The sequence below is a fragment of the Labeo rohita genome, chromosome 17 (assembly GCF_022985175.1).
Source record: "Labeo rohita strain BAU-BD-2019 chromosome 17, IGBB_LRoh.1.0, whole genome shotgun sequence".
Classification (NCBI taxonomy): Eukaryota; Metazoa; Chordata; class Actinopteri; order Cypriniformes; family Cyprinidae; genus Labeo; species Labeo rohita.
Genome location: NC_066885.1, coordinates 13068954 through 13083494, shown reverse-complemented (window position 1 = coordinate 13083494; position 14541 = coordinate 13068954).

Sequence of the window (14541 nt, the reverse complement as noted above, 5' to 3'; positions counted from 1 at the left end):
TATCATTTAAATCAGTTGATTCATTTTATTTGAGCAGATTTCATCTGGATCAAATTGAGTAGACATTATGTAGCTCATAAAAGCATTTACTTAAGCTACACTACCAGTCAAAAGTTTTTGAACGGTAAGATTTGTAATGTTTTTTAAAGAAGTCTCTTCTGCTCACCAAGCCTGCACTTATTTGATCCAAAATACAGCAAAATCAGTGATATTGTGTTTTCTATTTGAATATACTTTAAAATGGAATTCATTCCAGTGATTGAGGCTACATTTTCAGCACCATAACTCCTTTAACTTTTTTGTGGGGAGAAATTTATATAGAAACATAATACTTTTATTTAGCATGGATCCTTTAAATTGATCAAAAGTGATGATAAAGACATTTATAATGTTACAAAAGATTTCTATTTCAGATAAATGCTGTTCTTCTAAACTTTCTATTCATCACCTGAAAAAAATCTACTCAGCTGTTAGTAATATAAATGTTTTTTGAGCAGCAAATCAGAATATTAGACTGGAGTGATGATGCTAAAAATTCAGCTTTGAAATCACAGGAATAAATTACATTTTTTAATATATGTTAAAAAAAAAAAACAGTTATTTTAAATAGTAAAAAATATTAGAATTTTTTTTTTTTACTGTTTTTGCATTTTGGATCAAATAAGTGCAGGCTTGGTGAGCAGAAGATACTTTTTTTTAGAAAAAACATTAAAAATCTTACTGTTCAAATACTTTTGACTGCTATCGTACATTTAAATTTATGAATTTCACTGCATTCGAAAAAATATCAAACCAGTGGCATTAGTCTGAATATGTTTGTCTTAATATTGCAATCTTTACCATATGGTGTTGTATTTATGAAATGTTTTGTTTGAAACTGCTTGTAAGAGCAACAGGTTCTGCACAAATTCTTTACAGTTACCTTTTTTCCATTTTCAAGCCCCATTTCCACTGTTTAATGCTTCCCTTATAACCTCCTGAGACCCAGAGAGCCAATTACACTTTCATTGTGCTGTTTTCAATATGGCACCAGCTGGTCTCTCCACCACGGCCCTATGAGTTTTGTTAAAGTTTACCAGGCTGTGGCAGCTACATGACCTGTGGCACATCTCCATTCATTACCTTAATTAACCATCATTAGGCCTGCTATATGGGCCAATCTGTGGTTCCCTCCTACACTTTCTCATGCAACATGTGACGCCCCCATCTGAGCATGAATTTCAGCCAATGAGTGACCTATAATAAGGGGGATGGAGATGGTTTTGATGATATTCATTTGACGCTTCCCATTGAGTGTGACTGTGAGCGCAGTGCAAGCTTGAAAGGACCATATGCTCTCATTTTACGTGCATGTATGTGTGTGAGCACATCTATCTAGGACACGAGGTCCTACAGGGGTGAGGGGCAACGGCCCGCCTAATATAAGACTGTTCTCACTTATCAAAAATCAGTGTGGGCGGACTGCTTTAAAGGGGGAAGGGGACGATGGCCATCCCTCCAAACTGTTGCACTCTGACCGCCCCCCTCAAAGAGCGATGCATACATGACTTCCCCCATTATATCTTAAGCAGTCATTACAGACGTACCTCAACAGTTGCTCAGAAAACACAACGCCTCCTCCTTGTCCCCCTCAGCCCTGAATAAGTGACCTGATCTCTGTCTTTTTACTTACTTATAATGGGCAGAGTGGCAGTTTGCATACTGCATGGTGATTGTATAGAATTGAGAGAGAGAGAAAAAAAAATGAAAGGACGATTAACAAACATGCATGTTTTCACAAACCTTCTGCTGTTCATTTTCTTCATTTAGATGAAGAGGTGATGTATGTTGTCCACCACAAGTCTTTCTGAGTCATTTATCTTCCAATAACTGTGTTTGTTTGAACAAGTTATCTTCAGTTTCCATTCACACTCCTCAATATAGAATCAGAGTTTAATATGTTATTTAACAATGTATCAACACACAGAAAAAAAGTTTTAACAAAAAACATTTTTTTGTAACACATTTACAAAACAACCTGTAAATGATACATTTAAAAACTGTGCTTTGTACACACACACAACAGTAAATCTGCAGAGGATCCATTGGGAAATTTTCATTTTTGGGTGAGCTATTCCTTTAAAGTTCATATTCCTTTAAATATGAAATATCAAAGCTTATTGCAAGTAGATTTTACAGAAGCTGAAGTGAAACAAACACACAACTTAATGGTAACACAAATTACACCAGGCTCAGAAATGTTTTCCATTAAGGGGCAATATTTGTTTTGTAAAGGCAATTTTTAGAATCACTTTATTATTATTATAAACAAACAAACAAACAAAAAAAAGTGCTGTCTTTAATGTTAAATACTTAAATTTACCTAATTCCTTTAATCAATATTTTAAAGGGTTGTCAGTAACAATAAACTTTTTAAATTGTATCTAAATTATACATGTAAAAACCAGGATCTCAGGGCTGCAATATTAGGACAAAAATCATTATTGTAGATTATTGCTTTTTATATTGTCATAATGATTATTAATATCGATATACGCTAGAAAACCACATAAAATATTTTTGTTTCGTTTTGGGCACGTCACATTCTGGCTTTATAAACAAACACGTAGGTCCATGACGTTATGGAAGTTATGCAAAAACTCCCGTTTTAATCACTGAAGCTACGAAATTAACATAAAACCCTAATATACATAACTATTAATAAAAACTATTCAGAAACAGTTATTTAAACAAAATATCATAAGATGTGAGCTATGCCGAGAACTCTGGGAACATCGGTTTACTTTTTTTTAGTAAATTACGGGATGACTTGCTTTTCGTTTCCATAAATTGTACATTTAGCAGTATTTTACAGTTAAATTACATAAAATGATTATATATAAATCTATTAGAGTTTCACTGTATTTAAGGGAATTTAGCATTAACCAATGAATAGGTTTTTACTGCATTTTTATAATCTTTTACAATTAAAAATACATTTTTTACAGTGCATTTAAGCTCTTAATAGCTTTTAGCAATTTAATGTTTAAAGTTCCTTTAATCTCTCCTCCACTTTTTAACAGCAATGATTAAACCATTAGTGATGTGGGCTGCATAACCATTCAAAAGCAAATTCATAGCAATTGCATCACATTATTAAAAGCCACTCTCCATAGTAAGACCTCTAATCCTGTCACTTGGACTCAGCTGACATAAAATTGGTGGAAATACACAGACCATCACTGATATACCCACACACACCCTGCCCTATTTACCTGCCTTGTATTTTTTAAGGCAAAAGTTAAAAAAGGTGAAACAGTGCAAACATGTACTAAATTCTGATATTTACACCACTTGTATAAGTCTGTTCTCTTTTGTAATAGCATATATGAATTTTTTCAGGTCTAACGCACTCACAAAAATAAGAAATCTAAGATCTTTCTCGAATAAAACAAAAGTAATCCTGCTTTGTTAATCTGAGAATACAAGACCCCAGAGCATGCAAAATAACATTAGATCTACTTTAACAGAATTAGTTATTGTTCCTTATTATCAGAGTGTTTTTTTTCAAGCAGCATTGCAGGAAATTCCCTGAAAATCCTATTGAACACACATTTTAATTTCATTTTTGTAGCTTAATCGTGTAGAAGGCAGCGTAAATAATCCAATGAGATTAGGTCATGTTTTTTCCCCACAAATACTTTCATTTTGGGCTCTTAAGAAACCATCTAACACTGCTCTAAATGTAACAGAATGAGCATAGACTATTGACGTACCAGCAATTACAACCAAACTGTACCACCACATCAGAAACAGGATTCCTGGTATAGTCACATTAATCATACTGTGTATATGTCCTGCATGGACTACATATATACAATAACTGGAGGATAAATTGAAGAAATTAGACATTTCTCGCTGTCCAGATGTTCTTGTAATCCAACTGAAGATTTGAGAGATCCAATAGGAGTCATCGATTAACAATTATTCTAATATACTTATTGTGAATGAAATCCTGCTCTAAATCTGTCCTAATAATCTCCTTATACAGCATCACGTGTATTATATGTATGCGAAAGAGACCAGGGGGAAATCACATGGTATAGCCTGTCTTTCAGTATTTTCTGATTAAGTCAAAGCATTATAGATGTATTTAAAAATGTTGACTTTTAACTAGAACCCTTTCTGAAAGCATTTCAAAGGTTTACTTACATGAAAAGGCTGATGTAGCATTATATGAGATCATTCAAGTTCCTTTAATAATTAATTATGAACTTGCTCCATTAAAAAAAAAAAATCATCTTTATTGCATCATAATATTTTACAGAATAATAAGGTGAACTAAATAAAAAACACAATTTGTTGAGTCAGCTTAAAATAATTTGTTACCCTGCTGCCTTACAATTTTAAGTTCAGTCAACTAAAATAAGTTTAGTCAACTTGAAATGTTAAGTTGTACTAAGTAACAACTTAGATATTTGTGTTTGCTCAACTTAACAGATGGGTAAGTAACCCAGCTGCCTTAAAATTTTAAGTTGATTCAACTCAAATATCTAAGTTGTCACTTAGTATAATTTAACATTTCAAGTTGAATAAACTTTTTTTGAGTTGACTAAACTTAAAATATTAAGGCAGCCAGGTTACAAATTATTTTAAGTTGACTCAGCAAATTGTTTTTTACAGTGTAGTTAATTAATTATTCATGACTATTGAAAACCACACATTTATGCAACATTACTTTTGGGAAATTTGTGGAAAAAAACAACTTTTCTATCTTTTAAAAGGTTCATCAAGATGCATGAACTTCTGAAAGTGTTCCTGAAAGTTGCACGTTGGTGAAACTTGAGAAAAGTAAACTAAAAACTTTAAATACCTTCCACTTAAATTATTTCCTTGATCAAATAATCATTTTTGAAGTGTACCATGATTTGTTTTTTCTGAAAAGAAAAAAAAAATCCATTTGTCCTTAGTGAAGGTAACAGCCCTGAGATTTCCCATGATGCTCTGCTGCACGTTAAAACCTCATCCAGACTCTCATTTGTTATGGATGGCATTAGCCTGTTCAAATCCAATTCTCATCCACCAACATACTACCTTTTATAGATGGAATATAAAAGGATAAAGGAGCTAATGCCTTTTTGATTCATTATATAATGTTTTTCTGAGAGCAGACAAGGGAAATTATAATAATAATAATGGAATAATTTAAATAAATTTACTTTAGTTAATGTGCTCTGCGTGGGCTGGCTAATCTGGAGGAAATGTTCCGTAAATCACAAAAACAGGGAGAATCCCAACTAAGAGCAAATCCTCTCTGAGTCTCTCACCACCAATCACTTTAGTTCATTTGGACAAGACTAGAGCAAAAATAAATAAAAAAGCAAAATAAACTACAGAAAAAAGCACTGAGAGCTGAGGAAACCCTGAAAGAATAGACTGAATAAAGTCAACTGTGACCTTTGACATCTCTGCAGTCAAAACTGCAGCTCATGCCAACCACTTACTAGGATCAAACATTAACAGTTTTCTTATTTATTTGCAATTGACCCTTCACAAAGGCAGATTCGTCAAAGTCAAAAATCCAGTATCTCAAAATATTGGAATATTTACATTTGAGTTTCATTAAATGACCATCCCTACAGTATAAATTCCAAGTATCTCTTGTTTTTTGAAACCACAATAATGGGGAAGACTGCTGACTTGGCAATGGTCCAGGAGACAATCATTGACACCCTCCACAAAGAAGGTAAGTCACAGAAAGTCATTACTGAAAGGGGTGGCTGTTTACAGAGTGCTGTATCAAAGCATATTAAATGCAAAGTTAACTGGAAAGAAGAAATTGGGTAGAGAAAGGTGCGCAAGCAACGGGGATGTTACTACTGTTAAACAAAGCCAATTCAAACCCTTTGGTAGAGCTTCACAAGGAGTGGACTGAAGCTGAAGTCAGCGCATCAAGAGTCACCATGCTCAGACGTCTTCAGGAAAATGGCTACCAAGCCACTTCTGAAACAGAAACGTCAGAAGCATCTTACCTGGGCTAAGGAGAACATGGACTGGACTGGTCCAAATGTCCAAAGTCCTCTTTTCAGATAAAAGTAAATTTTGTATTTCATGTTGAAATCATGTTCCCAGAGTCTAGAGGAAGACACTGACTGAAGTCAGTGATGATTTGGGGTGCCGTGACATCTGGGGTGTTGGTTCACTGTGTTTTATCAAGTCCAAAGTCAATGCATCCGTCTACCAGGAGATTTTGGAGCACTTTATATTTCCATCTGCTGACAAGCTTTATGGAGATGCTGATTTCCTTTTTCCAGCAGGACTTTAGCACCTGCCCACAGTGCCAAAACCACTTCCAAGTGGTTTTCTGACCATGATATTACTGTGCTTGACTGGCCAGCCAACATGCGTGACCTGAAACTGAAACCTGAATATGGAATTTACGGGATATTTTCAAGAGAAAGATGAGAAATAGTTGATCCAACAATATACAGATGAGCTGAAGGCTCAATAGTGCCTCAGCAGTGCCACAGGCTGATCACTTCCATGCTACAATTTACTGATGCTGTAATTTGTGCTAGGAGCAAGTAATTTGCTGTAATTTGTGCTGCCGGCCAAGTATTGTGTGCATAAATGAACATACTTTAAAGAACTTGAACTTTTCTGTTTTGCAAATCCTTTTTTTGATTGATCTTAGGAAATATTCTAATATTTTGAGATACTGGATTTTTGACTTTCATGAGCTGTAAGCTCTAATCATCAAAATTAAAAAAAAAAAAAAAACCTTTAGAAATGTTTTACTTTACATGTAATGAATGTAGAATATATGAAAGTTTCAGTTTTTGAAAGAAGTTACAAACCAAAAATAACCACGATATTCAAATTTTTTAAGATGTACCTATATATTGCATAAAATGTGTACAAATGACTGCTAAAATATCATGGTCTCATGCATTTCCAAACTTTGTACGGCAGTGCATATTGATATCAGTGCATAACACTTATTACAGGGACAATCTGTTTTTTATAAAACAGATCCAATGTCCACTTAAACATCTCTACCAATGTCATGCTTTACAACAAGAAAAAAAAACTATTCTTTAAATATTAGCAATAGGTTCAGTGGAAATAGCAACAGATTCGATGGTCTGTCCACTTTGACATCTCTTTCAATACCAATCCCATGCTTTACAACAAAACAAAAACACACACAATGCTTTGGTATTAGCAATAAAAAATTATGAGGATTAGCTGTTCTTTGTTTTAAAATGAAAGCACAGTGATAAAGGGAATGATTGCTGTCACTGTGTAAAATCCCCTTCGCATGCACCAGGAAGCCAGCCGGGGGAGCAAAGATCAGCGCTAAAGCAGCAATCATATGAACTCAACTGTAATCAGAAATATAACAAAACATATTTCTGCTTTATCATTGTAGGCCTTAATAAAGTGTCCTTAACATAAGCCTGTCACTGCATGTGTTACAGTGGTTTTTTTCTATTAATAGAGCAACAGGAGAGGAGCTTTTACTGGAAAAGCTGTTTCAATCAGATTTGAGAGAAATTGCATTCAGAGCTTGTTAAAGACACTGTACAGTTCAGCTGACTGGAGGGATTTTTTTGCTTTTACCCATTTTCCAAAGATCTATTAAAATACATTTAACTGCCACTGAAAGTCAGTAAATTATTAAATCAAGCAGCTCAAGTAGTACTCAAGCCTTAAATCTTACAGCACTCTCTGAAAGTCTTTATTCTTTTGTTCAGCTCTCTTTGCCACCCTGTTGTCATTAACCCTGATTGAGCTCTCAACAGGAACCGTTTAATATCCGGATAACCTGGTCATTTCATTGTTTTGTCCTAACAGGGCATTATTACAGTAATGAGAGCGAAATCAAATCACTTAATGCGTTATGTAGTGGGACAAGCGCTCAGAAAGCCAGCCAAATCACTCTTCACATTTGCTTTTAATTTAAGCAATCCAGTAGAAGACTCATTAGTGGGTGAGAAGATTAACTCATAGAGATGTCTGCCTCCTGATGTCTTTCCTGTGACAATTTAATCCGTGTTAACTTGGATTTCTGGCCTGCAATGAGATAAGCCATAAAATTAAGTGATATTCCATCAATAAGATACTCTTTATAATCATCATTAAATGATATTTAAATACTGCTGACATTTCAATGACATTTCTAATGCGAGCCGTGAAAGAATCTGTTGAAGAGCAGGCCTTTAGTCTGTCGAACGATAATGCTTGTTATATGTTTAACTGTACAAAAATATAAAGAATAATTTTTATAGTTTCAGTTTAGAATTCCAAGTCAAGCATTCTTTAGGACACACGTTATACATCACTAGTGTGTCCTTGTATTTTAAAATCAGAAAGTTTCGTTTTTTGTGTTTGCTCACACACACAGTGACCCCAAAAACTGTTTGGCCATATTTATAATGCACGAATGTTATTGCATTAAGTAACAAAATATCAATGCAAGTGGCGTTAGAGAAAGATAATACAAGCACACATTTCAAGCAAAATGTTTTACAAAAGTAAGTTATTATTGATGCATAGATATCAATACAATGCAACGACATTTTAAAATACTTTATGGGACTACATACCCTTCCAAAATTTGAGGTCTGTAAGATTTTTAATGTTTCTGAATGCTCTTATGGTCACTAAATATGTATTTATTTATTTTTATTTTTTTGTAAATACAGTAAATCACTATAGTATTACAACTTAAAATAACCTTTCTGTTTAAATATATCATAAAACCTAAATGTATACCTTAAAATGTCTAATTTAATCATTTAAAATGTGATGGCCAATCCTTCAGTAGTCTGAAGTCTTCAAAAATCATATTTATATGCTGATTTGGTTCTCAAGAAACATAGTTAGCAATGTTAAAAACAGCTGTACTGCTTAATTTTTTCGTGAAAATTGTGATACATTTTTCTCAGGATCCTTTGATGAACAGAAAGAGAAATTTTGATTAATAAAAAGCAGCATTTATTTGAAATTGATTTTTTTTTTGTTACAATGTCAAAGTGATTACTTATGATCAATTTAATGCACTCTTGCTAAATAAATAATAAATGAGCAAGTGAGTGAGTACATAAGCAAGTTATTTTAAAAACCTAAATTTCAATTTCCCCTGTTTTGAAACCATATCTTTCAACAGAATGTCCTTCAAGTAAAAAAAAAACTCATAAATTGCCTGATCACCATCTCTCTACCCTGGCAGCTGCAGAGGACGCCGGCTGCCTGTCATCGAGCATATGTGCAAAATTAGCCATAGAGTGCCTGTCTTACCCCAGGGAGGGAGACAGACGGGTCTCTAACGCTGCATGCCCCACTGCATCCTCATGCCAACCCTGCCGACCGCACTACAGACATGCAGTCTGCACCAGTGCCACAACTAGTGCTGCCTCACTGGAAACATCAAGAGGAACTAGAATTATTATCCACATATTCTTATGTAACGGAGGCCAGCGGTAGGTGCTGTGCAGGTAAACCCCACTCCCCTCATCTCAAGATGCGCAGTCTCTGGCCAAGTGTCTGTATTCATAATGTTCATCATAGTGACATACAAACCATAAACACGTACACACAATAAACAACAGCGAGTTAATGCTGAATGACATCAAAACGTTATGTTTGTGTTCAATGAAAAAACGTTGCAATTTTCAAGAGGCGAAAATAATTCACCACAGAAGCACATTATCTTCGATTAACTCCGAGAATTGTGATTAATCGTGATTACATTTAATCGACCGACAGCATATTTAACATTTGTTATCCTTGTAAACAAACATTTTAGTAAATGTATATATTCATTTGACCTCAATTTTGCTATCAGTTTACCTTTGTTTATATGTGGACAAACAATTTTAACTCTTTTGTTATACAAATTAGTAAATGAATGAATGTAGTTTAAAATGTGAAGAATAAGCTTTGTCTTAAGTTTCACTTAAATTTGCGTTCGTTTACCACATGTTCAACTTTTGATCTCTAAATGAGAGGACAGGATAATTCATTTGTCTTCCATTGTGAATCAATGTTTGCATTTTTTAAAACCGATTTTCTTCTTATTTTCCTTTTCCTCCTTTTTTTCAATCTGTTCTTAGCCTCATTTGGTCTAATCCTGCCACCGCAGAGGGTGGGGTGGCTGCGGCGGGTGAGTGGATGGTGGTTGGTGGTAAAGCAGGGTGAGAGGGTCAGAGATGGGGACAGGCGCTCTCCAGTGCTTATGCTGGATTATGGGTAATGGCACTTAGCTGAGAAAATGAGCTGAATGTATAGTACATGCCCTCATATGTACAGGTTGTGGTTGATTCAAATGCAAGAATTCACTTGCAACTCACCTATTTATAATTTTCTCAGCGTAATTTATATAAAATGGACAGATGTGCTTTTCACTGTTAATTTCCCTCATATACTTGTTCTTAAAAGCCACCTTAAGTGAATTTTGAGGCTCTAGAACCTCATTCCAAAGGTGAAAGTAGTTATCTTGTCATTCTTGAAGAAAAGATGCATTTATATACTTTTTTATATAGTCTTTAGGGTTTACAGTATAAGGATGAGGCGGATGGGATGGCCTTGGGGAAAGGGAAGCCTGTGCACTCATGGAGCTCCACCTTTGCGTCCCTGTGACAGATTGGAGCCAGATTGGGAGACGTTCCGACAAGGGCTAGGAACTTACAAGGCTGTCGCGCTCCTCAAGGTTAGTTATTAAATGTTAGCACATGACATCTGCCACTCAGCACCAAACGCCACAGGGCTTAGGGCACTTTATCAAGCGCCATATTTCCCTAATTAATGAAGTTAATATTCTTTTTTTTTTAATTCCTTAAGATTTCCTGTATTTTGCAAACCTCAGAGGTGATTTTATGTTATTATTTAGAAAATACATTCTCCATTTATGCAAATATAAATGTGGAAATATATTTCTTAACCCCTCCACATAAGAATTTAAAACTTACATTTTAACCTGACAGTTAAAGACAGATTGCTTTCTGCCATTAACCTGGTGCATGTTGAACTATATTCACGTCATCATCGTTGTGAGAAAAGATACTTGCAGATATAAGTTGGTAATCCATGTGCAAGATTGCTCTTTCCTTTCCCCTCCACCCAGATATGAACCATATGCCTCATAACATATGTGATTATTTTTAAGATGGACATAAAAAAGGACAATAGTCGCTCCACTCTTTTAATAATCCCTTCGTCTGATTTAATATCGCAACTATTATTCAAATCAAAGGGAGATTTTGTTTTCATTGTTCTTTTATAATACTCTTACGATTTCTCCCTATCACTTTCAGAAAAGTCCTCTGCCAGTTAAAGCTAAACCCCTCCTCTCCTTCCATTGAGGACAGGGGGTGCGTTGGGTCGAATTGAGTTCAGCATATCCAAATTTCTAATATGGCGAAAGTGTACACGTGTTATTTCAATCTACATCTGTTCCTACATCTTTAGTTCATCTGATCTTGTATTGCAAAATTTAAAACCATACAGAAAGTCTGCTTCCAGTAAAATATGAGGTTACCGTGACCCATGAGAAGTGAACAGGATTATTTCATTTGAAAAATGCAGCTGGCACCACTAAGGTCATGGGTTTGATTTCCAGGGAACAGAAACAAGAAGACAAGAAACAGAAACAAATGTGTATAACTTTGCATAAATACACTGTTCAAATGTTTGAGTTTGGGGTTTTATACGTTTTTGAACAAAGAAATGCAATAAAATGTATTTGATCAAATAAATGCAGTAAAAAAAATATTGTGAAAAAGTATTTCATGTTCATGTAAAATATTTATTTTCTATGAATAGGAATTCATTCCTGTGATGCAAAGCTGAATTTTCAGCATCATTACTCCAGTCTTCAGTGTAACATGATCCTTCAGAAATCATTCTCATATGCTGATTTGGTGCTTAAGAAACATTTATTAATATTACCAATTTTGAAACAATTCTGCTTAATATTTCTGTGGCATGAATAGAAAGTTCAAAAGATGAGCATTTACTTGGAATAGAAATCTATAACATTACAAATGCCTTTACTGACACATTTGAACAATATAATCTGTCCTTGCTCAATAAAAGATTTAATTTATTAATATTATTTTCGGTGTGCACGGTTAGTTTTACATGGAGATCGCTGATCTGTGACCATTCTAACAGTTGCAATAGAGTTTCAGCACTACGCACTTGAACCCTTAAAAATCTGACCCCAAACTTTTGAAAAAACAGCGAATGAATGAAAGATAGGTAATCACTTAGATACAGATGTTGGGATAAGTAAGGAATAATGAGCGGTCAGTGAAAATAAAAATATCATTCTCTTATGTGACACAAGGGAGAGCACTGAAACTATTTGCTTGGGTCATTGATTTACTATATAGTTTGGTGGTCATTGTACGAACTGCAGCATTCCACAACTGAGCAGTCAGAGTCAAGCATTCCAGAACACTGTAAAAAATAAATAAATAAAATAAAAGTAATACTATTGATGAGACAAGATAGCTTTTTATTGTCTCATATAGGTAAAGAGTGCATTGGCTCTTTTTCTCCATGGTGCGGCAGAGTGACGGTTGGTTGTCTGGACAGTACAATGTGTCACTGATCATGGCCCCATCTATAAATTGACCTGATTCCTTCTAATTAGCACACTTTAAGGAAGTGGAAAGAAGAAAAGAGAAAGAAAGAAAGAGAGAGCGAGACAGGAGGGAGGGAGAAAGGGAAGGAGTGGGAGAAAGAAAAAAAAAGTGATCACTGTCTAATTGGTTAAGTGAGTCAGACAGGCCTGTGATGGCGTGTGAATAGTGTCTTTGTTAACTAAACTAACTGAACAAGACACACAAAGGTCATTAGTGGACTGGCTTACTCATTACACAAACCCAGCGCCCGACTGGTGGTTAGGGGCACCCTAATTCCTACTGTTAACCTTTATCTTTTCCCTTCTTCTGTCTGACCGTCTTGCTTTTTCTCCCCCAACAATTTTTGTTTAGTCTGAAATTGTGAAATCAAGTGTCTAGTAACTAGTAACCAGTGTTAGAGTGTAACTACCTGATGGCAGTAAACTAGTAACCAGTGTTAGAGTGTAACTAGCTAATGGCAGTAATGTAACTACTTTTATTTTTAACTTTCCAATAACAGTAATAGCTACTTTTTACAAATAGCTGAGTTTTATTGCATGTGTACACTGTAAAAAAAACAATTTGTTGAGTCAACTTAAAATAATTTGTTACCCGGCTGCCTTAAAATGTTAAGTTCAGTCAACTCAAAAAAGTTTAGTCAACTTGAAATGTTAGGTTGTACTAAGTGACAACTATTTGAGTTCATTGAACTTAAAATTTTAAGGTAGCTAGGTAATAAGCCCAGCTTAACAAGTTTAACAAACCAAGATGTTTGTTTAGTCAACTCAAATATCTAAGTTTTCGCTTAGTACAACTTAACATTTCAAGTAGACTAAACTTATTTGAGTTGACTGAATTTAAAAATTATTTTAAGTTGACTCAACAAATTGTGTATTTTTGTTTTTTACAGTGTAGCTTTTCAGTCAGTCATCCAATAGATATATGTGTACACTATTATACAAAATTTGGATTAATTTTTAAGGAAATTAATGCTTTTATTAAGCAAGGATGCATTCAATTGATCAAAAGTGACAATAAAAACATATATGTATATACATATATGTTATAATGTTACAGTTGATTTCTATTTCAAATAAATGCTGTTCTTTTGGACTTTGTATTCATCAGAAAAAAACACAGTTTCCTTAAAAAATATTGACACTGATAATCAGAATTGTTTCTTGAGCACCAAATCAGTTTTCTGAAGAATCATGTGACACTGAAGACTGGAGTAATGAAAAATTACATTTTAAATACATCAAAATAGAAAATGTAATAAACTTTAATAATATTTCACAATAGTACTGTTTTTATTGTATTTTTATTGAATAAATGCATGCTTGCTGAGCATAAGAGCTTTCAAAAATCTTTCTGACCCCAGATGTTTGAACGGTAGTATACCCTCAGTGTTATGTCCTTTTTGTATAGCTTGCAGCTAATAACTTTTCAAAACGGTTAATTGTAATTAAACACTTTTCAGTTGTGACCCTGGACCATGTTTTGAAATTGAAATTTATACATCATGTGAAGGCTGAATAAATAAGCTAATAACACCCGATGTACTCATTGCATCGTAAGAAGAATGGCATCTACGCTAATATTAGTCTGTTTCTTTTTATATTCCGAGGTCACCCTAATGACCAGATCCAGTCCGTATCCAGATCAGATGGTCACTGCAGTCCCCCGGATCCAGTCTGTACCCAGCCCAGACGGTGTATCAGCACCTAGAGACGACCTCTACAGCCCTGAAAGTCAGCAGAGACCACATCGACTAGATGAGCCCCAGAGACAGATCCCCAGAGACAGACGGCCATCGGCACAGGACCACGAGAATCAGATGAGTCCTCTGCGTCTGGTCAGAGGAGAACTGGCCCCCTGACTGAGCCTGGGTTCCCCCAAGGTTTTTTTCTCCATTCTGTCACTGATGGAG